The sequence below is a fragment of the Orbicella franksi genome, chromosome 5 (assembly GCF_964199315.1).
Source record: "Orbicella franksi chromosome 5, jaOrbFran1.1, whole genome shotgun sequence".
Taxonomy (NCBI): Eukaryota; Metazoa; Cnidaria; class Anthozoa; order Scleractinia; family Merulinidae; genus Orbicella; species Orbicella franksi.
In genome coordinates this window covers 2,110,063-2,122,260 of record NC_138149.1, presented here as the reverse complement: position 1 = coordinate 2,122,260, position 12,198 = coordinate 2,110,063, and positions in this window count along the sequence as shown.

Below are 12,198 nucleotides of genomic sequence, written 5' to 3'. Positions count from 1 at the left end.
CGAGAGTCACGCAAACTATTTCACACGGTAGCGAACTTGACTATGGCTTCGATGGATCCTTTCTGACATGGATCTTATGCAATACAGCTAATACTTTTGTTATAAGGAGTACAGATAGCCACTCAAGCAATGGAAATACAAAATTTGTGAAACGTGAAAGGGATATCTTTAAAACATAGACAACAACTATAATTAAATTAAACAAGGAACGTCGCGTTAAACTTTACAGTATCACTACCACTAGTAAACACTTACTTGCTTTGCTGTAGCATTTTCATATGCAAAATTTCCATTCACAAAAGAGTTTGAGATATGGTATATTCGAGAATCGGTGTATATTAGTAAGACGTTATTTATGTTCTTACTTTATCATTAAATATTTCCCTCGAGCTTCGGAATAAACTGAGTACACATTATTAAATTAAACGGAAATCCTTGAAAACGTAAATTAACAGATTCATTCCTTGCTTTGGAATTCTCAATAGGCTGGTCACTTTGGATCTTCATCGCATTGCTACTTTTTTCATGAAGTTTGCCTTGATGAAGATACGATTTTCAGGCCAGTGAAAATACGTGTTCCTCAATCTCACCCCTAAATTGTGTTGCGTGACAATGTGATCAGCAGTTGATTTACCTGAGATGTCATTGCCTCTCTTAAAATATTAAGAGGCCTGTTCTATTAGATGCCAATTTTTTATGTTCTTTCAATCCTTCCTTTAACCGGCAGTCCGCCGCTTTCCGCTATGTTTGTTTTTTGTAAGGATACGACGTCGGTACTGAGAAAATAGTGTGCTGTATTACAGGGCACTCTTGCTTTGCGTGACCTCAAAAATCTGCTAGGAGAAAGGACGAAGGAAATAAGATAGGTAGTGATGCTTTAGTGCCTCTCAATTCCAAATTTTTCTTTTATTAGTCTCCTGTCGTTGATGAGTATACCTGCGTGTCTATTGTCACGTAACAACCCTGAAATGGCAAAATTGTTTGACGGTTCACAATACAGGTTGACGTTTTTGGATTAGCTTTCTAGAATGCAAAACTTTACTCAGCAAGCTAAACCGTCTTCAAATGAGAATCATCGTTTATGTAGGTTCATCAATTTCAGTAGAAAGTAGCAGTACGCAAAGGAAGTGTTACACACACTAAAAGCAAATCAGGGTTGAACGCATCAAGTTTGAAACTGAGTACGCCACTCAAAGTAGTAAATATTTATTGAGTTAAAGTTTGGTTGTCGCTTAAACGTTACTGACTGTCAATAAAGAGATTTAAGTAAACATCTACAAGGATGCTTACATTCCAGTACAGGTCCATGCGATCTTAAAGTAATTCCGTATCGCCGACAATTTAATAAGGAAAAACTGGAAACGACATAAGTACATCCAATAAGTAATTTCTACTGAACTGTGGGTAGATTAGGTTGTTACAGCCCGTTACACCCGCACGGATAGACTAAGCAAGAAACCGAACAGACTTGACTTGTAATGGTACCCCGTGGGTACCCCGCAATAGTATTTGTAGCGTCACGTGACTCGCGTCGTTCCTTCGTGTTTCTTTGCAAGAGTTGTAAAACGATGCATGTCGAAAGCCGTGAAAACGAAGTGCTGTGTAAAGCTGTGAAACCGTAATAAATACGTTGTGTTACCAGAACATACATCACACTAGCCAATTATATGATCAATATGATCGGGAATATGATCAAAGACAAAAAAATATTTGTAAATAAAGTAAACAACTTTGAGCGAAACATTAACAGTTTAATAGTAAACCTTTAAAGGCAGAATATAGACGGAAATACTAACTTACCCTCAGAAACCTTTCAGCTAAGTTCTTTTCATGTTTCATTTTATTTTAATTCCGTTTTGTTATCGCAACTGGGAGATTTATTTAAGTCAGTGAACTCTGATACGATGCGCTGTAAAGGAGCCTTCCTGAAAAATTCTCTCAACGGAACTACTTTTACGGGCCACCAGTATTATTTTCTAGACGGAAAGTAGACAGACCCTTTAGTCATACTGCACAAAATCGGTGACAAAAAGGATCAATCTAGCCATGTATATTTTTGCCTTTTTTTTTTCAACCAGCTGGTCACGTTCGCTACCGTGTAAAATAGTTTGCGTGACTCAGGATAAAGTACCAGTGCTATTGAAAAACCATTAAAGAGATTGAATTGGTCTATTGATAAGCTGAGTTGTAAAAACTTGTTTGAACTTCTTATCTTGTATTTATTTCAATTCTTTACCTTAAAAGATTTAGTGGGAATGTATAAAATAAAAAAGTCGGAAATAATAGCAATTGCGCAATAAAAAATTAAAAGTGAGATATGCGTCAAAGTGACCTTACGGAAAATTCTCCCAACGGAACAGTTTTTACGGGCCACCTGCAATTTTTTCCAGGCAAGTAGAATAAAGAACCTGCTTTTACTTGGTTATATTTATTTACTTGACTGTAATATAACAGACAGCATTTGACAAGTTCAAAGTTTGCTAATATTAGCCTTGTCACTTTAAGTCTGTAAATGGTTCAGCTTCCGAGGGTTGACTATTTTGTAAAAAACAACATTTTTAAACAAAATTAGCCCCGAGTAAAGTTTAAGAGATGCCCCACAAACTGTGTAAAGGACATGTTAAGACAACGTTTGGTACGTCCACACGAGCATGTTGAACATGTGCCAAATTTCAAGCCTCATGGCCGTCGCGCTAATTGTTTCTCCGCATCTTTACTGCGCACGCAAATTCACACGCCACGTCACTCATGAGAGCGCGCGCTAAGTAATAAAATAAACAATGATAGGGCAGACGGCCATTGCTATAGCTTTGCCTACATTTAACGATCTTGGAAGCTCGGTGACCCCTACTTTTCTTTCCAGAAAAACATTTTATCTCCACATTGTCCAAAAAATCAATGTGGGAAGTTAAAAAAAAAAAAATCAAGATTTCTGTCTACACGACATCGAATTCTGCCATCTTGCGGCCGCAAGGCGCGTGAAACTATGGTCGCTAAATATTAGCATTTTAAAAATGTCATATAAGAATACTGTTTTACGTAAATTAATTTTGACGTTGTTTAGTTTAGAACAATAGTGAATAAATAATAGTCTCATAACAATACTATAAAGCCCAAAATTAAGGCAGGCTCTGGTACAAGCTGTAAAACATCTGAATTTCCTTCAGTTCCGGGCTTTAACTACATAACTTCAAACAATATCTTTTCTGCTAAAGTGGATCTACAGTTAGGCTTTTTTGCTTGTTAGGTTTAAACAAGGAAGATATCATTAATTATTCATCACGCAGTTGTGCGTATTCGAATTAAAGAAACCGTCTCTCGTCCACTTTCGTCCAACCAGAAAGGAGTTTACCCTGCAGCAGAACTTCACAGGTTGAGACTGTAGCGTTTGCTCCCAGAAAAAAGAAGCAGAACAAAACAGGTAAAGTGAGCGTAAATTATCAAATACTCTATTTTCTGCTATACGAAATGTATGGTTGAAGTTTTCATATATAATATATCTAGCAGTTTCTTACTAGTCCTGGCTTACTTTTCAGTGTTTACCACAAGAGGAAGTCGCAGTTTGCAAAAGCAAGACAAACCCCTCTGGTAAGCCCTTCCATGTATTGCATGACTGTAAAATGTTTTTGGTGAAATAAGCAATCTTGATTATTTTCGATTCAGAGTTATATATAATGTTTCCAGTGGTACTATTTCATATTAATTGATTGTTGCCTAAGTATTCAGACTTAATTCTTGAAAATAATGGAATTTCCTCTTTGCAGAAGGCACGAAAAGTTGTTCAAAACTAATTCGGTTTTAATGCTTAAGGCATCAAAAGCCTTTCAACAATTTATTTGTAATGTATGCATAGGTTAATAGAATGTGAAAATAAGCCCTCATTCCCAAGTATTAGCCAGGTGTATGTGCAAGTGTTACAAGTAGAACGTGAGGGACTGGGCCCAGCCCCAGGTTACTTATTATTATGGGATCGAAAATCCCACGCGTTGGCGAGAATGAAAACGAAACGAGGATCGATGAAAAAACGTGTTGTCATTGTAGTTTTGTAGTAGTTCCTGTGCGAGATTGAGTAGAGTGTAACATTTGGTGACCCCGACGTGACAAAGAAACCATCGAAATGTCTATAAAAGTCGTCGAAGAGATTCAGATAGAGGTGAGAACAGCAATTTGTCAGCTTAGCGAAGCGAGTCTTCGAGAAATCTGTGCGGGGCTACATATCGAAGTTAAAGAGACGGATACGGGACGTCTGGCGTTAATACAAATCCTAACGAAATATTTAGACGCCGAAGAACTCGGAACTGAAGCACTAACGAATCTCAGAGAAACAATTAAAGAAAAGAAACCGGCAACGAAGGACGCGAAGAGTGAACAAGAGGGTGGTGTGAAAACCGAACATGTGGATCAGAAGTCTGCTGTCAAGTCAAGCACAAATGCAGTTACGCCTAAAGAAACCACAGCGATTCCACCGTTCAGGAAGGAATTTAAAATATCGGGACAGATTGGAGATACACGTCAGAACGATCGCTTGAGCTTTACCAGTCTTGCTCACCAAATTAACGCTGGATTGAAACGAGGCTATAAAGAAGAAGAAATTGTCGAGGCCGTTATTCGAGCCATCAATCCAGGCCTTAGATTGAGGAGCTACTTGGAAGGTAAGCCCGATCTAGATCTTGCCAGATTACGTAAAATACTCCGGTCACATTACCAAGAAAGGGGGGCTACGGAAATGTATCAGCTGCTCAGTTCGGCAGTACAGGAAGCTGGGGAGACCCCTCAGGACTTTCTTGTTCGCCTCCTTGATCTAAAGCAGAAAGTACTGTTTGCGTCTCAAGAAGCAGGATCTGATTTGAAGTATGACCCAAAGCTGGTACAGTGCATGTTTCTGCATTCATTATTAACTGGGTTACGGAATGATAGCATTAAAATGGAGATAAAACCATGCCAAGATGGAAGATGAAGAACTTTTTGAGAAATTGAATGCAGCAGTTAGTAATGAAACAGAAAGAATGCAGAAGCTTGGTTCCTGTCATGACCAGCTCACAAACCGAACCCCCACACAGCTTGTAGCTCAATTGGCCACCCATGACGACAGCCATGCCTCAGTTGAAGGTAAAACCCCAGAAAAGCCACCAAAAGTTAACCTTCTTACTGAAGTTAGAGAGTTGAAAGCGGAATTGGCTGCTATCCGGGAGGGCATGGAACAACAAAGCCGCGCTAGCCCTCACCCACAGTACAACCCTGTAGAGCAAGGGAGGATTCGCCCCAGAGGGTGCTGGAATTGTGAAAGACAAGGAAGGGGTTTCCGTTGCAACCATTGTTTCAACTGTGGTGATGTCGGCCACTTCAGTTACCAATGCCTAAGGTCAAGCCGAAGGGGCTACAACTCAGCAAGCCCCCAGGGAAACAGACAAGGGTTGCCCCCACGGGACAAGGAGCAGCCCCCCCGATTCATGAGCAGTCCCAACAATGCATGAACTGTGAAAAGAGGGAGGATTGGGCACATCAATACTTGCGGTGTTCACAGTGCCATACTAGCCACTATTGTTCAAAAGTTTGTCAAAGGGAACATTGGGAGAAGCATAAGAAACTATGTCAAGCCATTAGCGAAGTTGAACTGATGGAAAGGGCAAGTGTTGAAACATTGAAAACGTCGTTCAGTTCCCACCTAACCCCGAGACAACGCTCTAAACTCACCAAATTAGTGGGAAGAAAATGTGTGGTTTCCTGCTTGATTCAAGGGGAAAAGGTGGATGCCCTGTGGGATACCGGAGCTCAAGTTTGTGTTGTGTCCAAACATTGGAAAGAAATTAACCTACCAAACGAGCCAGTAAGAGACATAAGCGAGTTATTGGGGGAAGATGGATTAAATCTCCAGGCCGTGAACGGTACAAAAATCGCATATGATGGCTGGATTGAGGTAGAGTTCCAGTTGGCTGGGGAGGACGGGTACTCGGAGCCATTGACAGTACCCATACTAATAGGAAGTGAAGATAATCAGGATTATCCCATCATCGGCTTTAATGTCATTGAAGAGGTCATTAAGAGGAGTAGTAGCCCCAACACAACCAGCCTATTGCCCCGAATAGTGAATGACTCGTTCCCATCTGTGAAAGAGGGCGAAGCAAGAGCGCTGGTTAATTTCATCCAAAGTATGGATGATGAAGCTGACACCGGTATGCTCAGAGTCGGCAGACAAGACATACGTGTCCCACCAGGAGAGACTGTGAGAGTCAAATGTCAGGTACACTTTGGACTATTAGAAGAAGATTTGCCTGTTGTGTTTGAGCCCAAAGAGGAAGGGGCGTGGCCTGAGGGGCTAGAAGTTCAGGGCTGTCTCCACCGAATCTCCCCGAGGTCTTCGAGCCGAATGTATGTTCCAGTATGCAACAACACCGAACGAGAGATGACCTTACGTAGGCGGACAGAACTGGGCACTATACAGTTAGTGCAGTCCGTCACGCCACTGCCAGTCGAAGCTGAACAGAAACAAGAGAAAGAGGAAGGTGAAACTTGGAGTGAGGTAACCAGTTATGAGTGGGAGCCAAGTCAGCCCGAACAAAGTAAAGCAAAGTGGACTCCCCCAGTTGACTTGAGCCATTTGTCAAGTGAGCAACGGGTGATTGTCAAGGAGATGTTGAGGGAAGAATCCGGGGCCTTCGCTATAGATGATGGTGACATTGGATGTGCCGAACATTTGAAATTGGAAATCAACCTGAGGGATGACGTCCCAGTACAAAAAACATACAATTCAATTCCAAAGCCCTTGTACGAAGAGGTAAAGTCACACTTGCAGGATATGATCAATCGTGGTTGGATAAGCAACTCAAAGTCACCCTACTCTTCCCCAGTGGTGTGTGTGAGAAAAAAAGACGGCAGTCTGAGACTATGTGTTGACTATAGGCAGTTAAACAGCAAAACTGAGGATGACCGCCAGCCCATCCCTCGCATCCAAGACATCCTGAATAGTCTCAGTGGGAACACTTACTTTTCAGTGTTAGACCAAGGAAAGGCATATCACCAAGGATTCGTAGCAGAAGAACACCGACATCTAACAGCGTTCATCACCCCCTGGGGTTTATACCAGTGGAACCGGATTCCTTTTGGCCTTAAAAATGCACCGGCAGCTTACCAGAGGTACATGGAGAAATGCCTAGAAGGTCTCCGCGATGAAATATGTATTCCATATCTTGATGATGTCCTGGTGTACAGTAGAACATTTTCTGAGCATGTAGACAATGTGCGAAAGGTACTTAAACGTTTGCAGGAGTATGGTATCAAGCTGAAGCCAAAGAAATGTGAGTTGTTTAAGCCCCGTGTTCGTTACTTAGGCAGAATAGTCTCAGCAGATGGCTACACGATGGACTCAGCAGACGTTGCAGCAGTGGCAGCCCTTAAGGAAATTAAACCAAGAACTGTTGGTGAATTGCGCAAACTCCTGGGTTTCATAAGCTATTACCGCCAATATATTCGCGACTTCTCCAGATTAGCCAAACCCCTTTATGACCTACTTTCAGTTAAAGAATGCAGTGACCAGCCCAGCAGAGCTAAAGGACAGAAAGAGCACCCCAAGTGGAAGTTGCCGACATCGAAAGGACAACCGTCATCAAATCACAAAATCCCGTGGAATGAAAGACACCAAGAGCGATTAAACTTCCTAATTGAACTTCTTATGCAGCCAGGGGTAATGGCTTACCCTGACTTTGAACGACCATTTGTACTGCACACGGATGCCTCAAGCGAAGGACTTGGGGCGGTGCTCTACCAAGAACAAGGGGGGAAATTGAGAGTTGTTGGCTATGGCTCAAGGACATTGACGCCCGCGGAACGGAACTACCACTTGCACTCAGGAAAGTTAGAATTCTTGGCCCTAAAGTGGGCAATTACTGACAAATTCAGGGATTACTTATTCTATGCTCCATCCTTCGCTGTTTTCACTGACAATAACCCGTTAACGTATGTGATGTCATCAGCAAAGTTGAATGCCACGGGGCATCGGTGGGTGGCCGAGTTAGCGGATTATAACTTTACAATCAAGTACCGACCGGGCAAGACTAATGTTGACGCGGATGTTCTGTCAAGAATCCCATTGGACATAGACAAGTATATGAGCGATTGTACAGAGGAAGTACCCAAAGATGTCCTTGAAGCATCAGTTAGGGAACAGGCAAAAGGCACAATCCCATGGGTTACGGCAATTGCCGCAGACTTGACAACTCCTGAACCGACATTAAAGGATCTGAATCTAAACCCCTTCAGCCCTAGTGAAATCAAGGAGGCACAGCACTCGGATAGTGCTATATGCCGCGTGCTTTACTACAAGACACACGGGATCAAACCGGGTGGTGGCCAACTGAAGAATGAACCCCATGGAGTTACCAACCTTATGAGAGAATGGAAGAAACTGGAAGTTGATGAACATGGTATCCTGCGACGAAGAACAAGCTCTAAGATACAATTAGTTCTGCCACACAACGTCATCCCAGTGGTACTTAAAGAACTACACACAGAGATGGGACACCTTGGAGTGGAGAGAGTCGCAGAACTTGCAAGGTCCCGCTTCTACTGGCCACATATGTACCGTGACATAGAGTATTTTGTGACACAACGTTGCAGATGCATCAAACAGAAGAAACCAAACACAGTCACGAAAGCACCTATGATGCACGTGATGACATCAGCACCCTTTGAAGTAGTTTCCATTGATTTTCTGCATCTGGACAAGAGCAAAGGTGGATATGAATATGTACTGCTGATTGTTGATAACTTTACCAAATATGCACAAGCCTATGCAACGCGCAACAAGACGGCCCGCACTGCTGCTGAGAAAATCTACAATGAGTTTATCCCAAGGTTCGGTTTCCCAGCACGAATACATCACGACCAAGGTGGTGAGTTTGAAAACAAATTGTTCCACGACCTAGAACGTCTCAGTGGAGTTGCCAGCTCGCGAACCACTCCATACCACCCACAGGGCAATGGCCAGGTAGAACGCATGAACCGAACGTTACTCTCGATGCTAAGGACCCTCCCGGAGGAAAAGAAATCGAACTGGAAAGATTCCTTAAACAAGCTTATATATGCGTACAACTGCACAAGACACGAAACGACTGGGTTCTCGCCATTTTACCTGATGTTTGGCCGTTCCCCACGATTACCAGTTGATTTGCTGTTTGACCTAGACAACGACCTTCAACAGGGTGATTACCAGGACTATGTAAAGACGTGGCAAGCAGATATGAGACGGGCCTACGACCTAGCATCTAGGAACACCCAGAAATCGTCAGCCAGGAGTAAAGTGTATTACGACAAGAAGGCTTCCGCAGCAGTCCTACTCCCCGGCAACCGCGTACTTGTTAGAAACCTTTCAGAAAGGGGAGGACCTGGAAAGCTCCGTTCACACTGGGAAGAGCAAATTTATGTAGTTGAGGAACGCATATCTGATAGTCCAGTCTATCGAGTAAAGCCAGAACTTGGCCGTGGGAAACAACGAGTGTTACACCGTAACTTGCTACTCCCTTGTGATGCTTTACCACTGCCTAAACCAACGAGAGCATCATCCAAGACCACCCAACTAAGACCTAGAGTGCCACCTCAGCCTGAAGACATTGGAGAGAGTTCCGATGATGAGTATGAGATGAACACACTGTCCTCTCCAGTCACCCATGAAATAGCCTTTCCGGCGGAAGTAGACACCCCTCCCATGGACTCACAGGACCACTGTGATAATGAAGATTGTGCCACTATGTCAGATACCAGGGACCAACCTGACCCACAAGTGGACACTGGTGACTCATCAGTGCCAAATTCATCCGTTCTAGATGTGACTGATATGGCCCCCGAGGAAAGTGACAATTCAGATTCAGAGGAACACCTAGAGGGAGCTACGCGACCTAGAAGGGAGAGACGACCCCCTCGGATTCTGACTTACAGTCAGATGGGGGTACCCGAGTACCAACGTTTAAACCCAGTAGTAAACGCAATTCAATGCCCTCAGGTGATACTTCCCTACCAAGTCATGGCCAACTGGCTTGTACCTCACTGCCGGTGTGTTCACTGCACCCCGCACATCCCATTTATTCCACAGCTGCAGTATATACCACAGCCCATATGGACAAACCAGTAATGAACACTCCTGAAGTCACAACTGATTACTCCGAGTATTAACCATGGACAAGCAGACCTGTTGCTCGCCCTCTGTGATTTAACTCATAAGCGAAATTTGTGTTGGATTTTCCTTCTAGTTACAAACTGTTAAAGACAAAACCTGCGGATAATGGAACTGCCACAATAAGTATTCAGTTTGAAACATGATGAGAACTGACGCTCCCTCCTAACCATTGTTCTTTTTGGTTTTGTATTTCCTGTTATAATGTCGGGACGACATTTCTGTTGGAGGGGAGTGTGTTACAAGTAGAACGTGAGGGACTGGGCCCAGCCCCAGGTTACTTATTATTATGGGATCGAAAATCCCACGCGTTGGCGAGAATGAAAACGAAACGAGGATCGATGAGAAAACGCGTTGTCATTGTAGTTTTGTAGTAGTTCCTGTGCGAGATTGAGTAGAGTGTAACACAAGGTATACGGATCCTTTTCTGTGTCCTTGTTATTTGTTGTCTGATAACGGTTATTAAATACGACCGTTGAACTGGCAAACATCAGTGCCAAAGAAAACGTACCGGATAGCATGATGAATGAAATGCTTTTATTCGCGAAAAAAAAGCTGTCAATAACCACGCATCTTCAACTACAGGAAGAGCAGTTAGTTCAAGCCAATTTCTCTCGTATTTTCCTCGAAACTTTATTCCATCTTCTTCTGCATCAGCGCGTATAACTGAATGAAGTTTGGATCAGGCAGTCTTACGTTCTTGGCAAGATAATGGTTCCCTTATTATCTCACGGGCCTTTTCTACACACTGCTGACACAATATTCATGTGTTCCCTAGACTTTAACAAGGACTAATTTTTTGAACCAACATTCAAAACCTACGATAAGTTTGAAAATGAAAATGGATGTTAAAACTTTAAACATTTTAGAAATTACGTCTGAGAGAATTGTCCTGTTTGGGCTAATCTTTGACAATTTATGATAATAGAATTTTAGAATATTGTTTGGCTGGGTTAATTTGACGGTTTGACAGTTTAAAACAGTAGTGAGTGAATAACAACCTCATAAAAATACAGTTTAGTTCTGTTTAGTTCTTGGATCAATTTGTTAGCAAACAAATTGTAAGACGAACAAGAACTAAATATTTTTTAGTCAATCACTATGCTGCTAAAGAGGATTGCTACCGTTAGGCTCTCTTCCTTCTCAGGTTCAATAAGTAAAATATTATTAATTATTAATCACGTTGACCCGTGCGTATTTTAATTAAACAAACTGTGTGTTGTCTTCTTTGATCCTCACAGAAAGGGAAGTTATCGTGTAGCAGGAATCTTTAGTTTGAGACCGAAAAGTTTGCTTCCGAGAAAAAATACAAAAACAACAAATAATCAATTTTCTTTCCTTGAGAATGTATCGTGAGTGTTGTAACATTTTGTTCATCATTTCAGTACAGTCGGTTTACCACAAGAGGAAGACACAGTTTGCACATAGAAGGCAAAGCCTTTTGGTAAGTTTTTCTTAATTAATACTTTTTTAACATTAGGTATTTTTATATAATTCTAATATTTTTTTGATGTAAAAGTCATCTTGTTTCGAGTGGTAGTGTTCCCATTGTTGCCTAAGTATTCAGACATTGCGCTTGAAAATCGTGAATTTTGCTCTTTGCAGAAGGCATCGAGAAAATTTGTTCAAAATGAGTTCGGTTTCAACGCTCACCTTTTAAATAACATTTGAGCAATTCAGATATAGCCTATTGGTTAATAAACTGTCGAAACAATCACAGATGATGTTCTCTCAGATAGTCCCAAGTATTCTCTGAGTCAGGTTTATGTGCAAGCATTACAGATATTTTTTTTCGTTCTTTGATATGTAGCACTATATTGTCTGCGACGTGTGGCCAGAAAGATTAAGCCACATACATTTCATAACTGGATTAGGAAAGATTGGGAAAATGTTGGAGTTATGTGGCGCTTTTTATTTCATCTTGTGTGAACTTCCCAACTCCGTTAAAAGGACATATACAAAGTATAAAATGTTTTTTTTATACATTACTTAGATTTGGCTAATTTTCTTTCGCTATGTTCGAAATTGTTCTT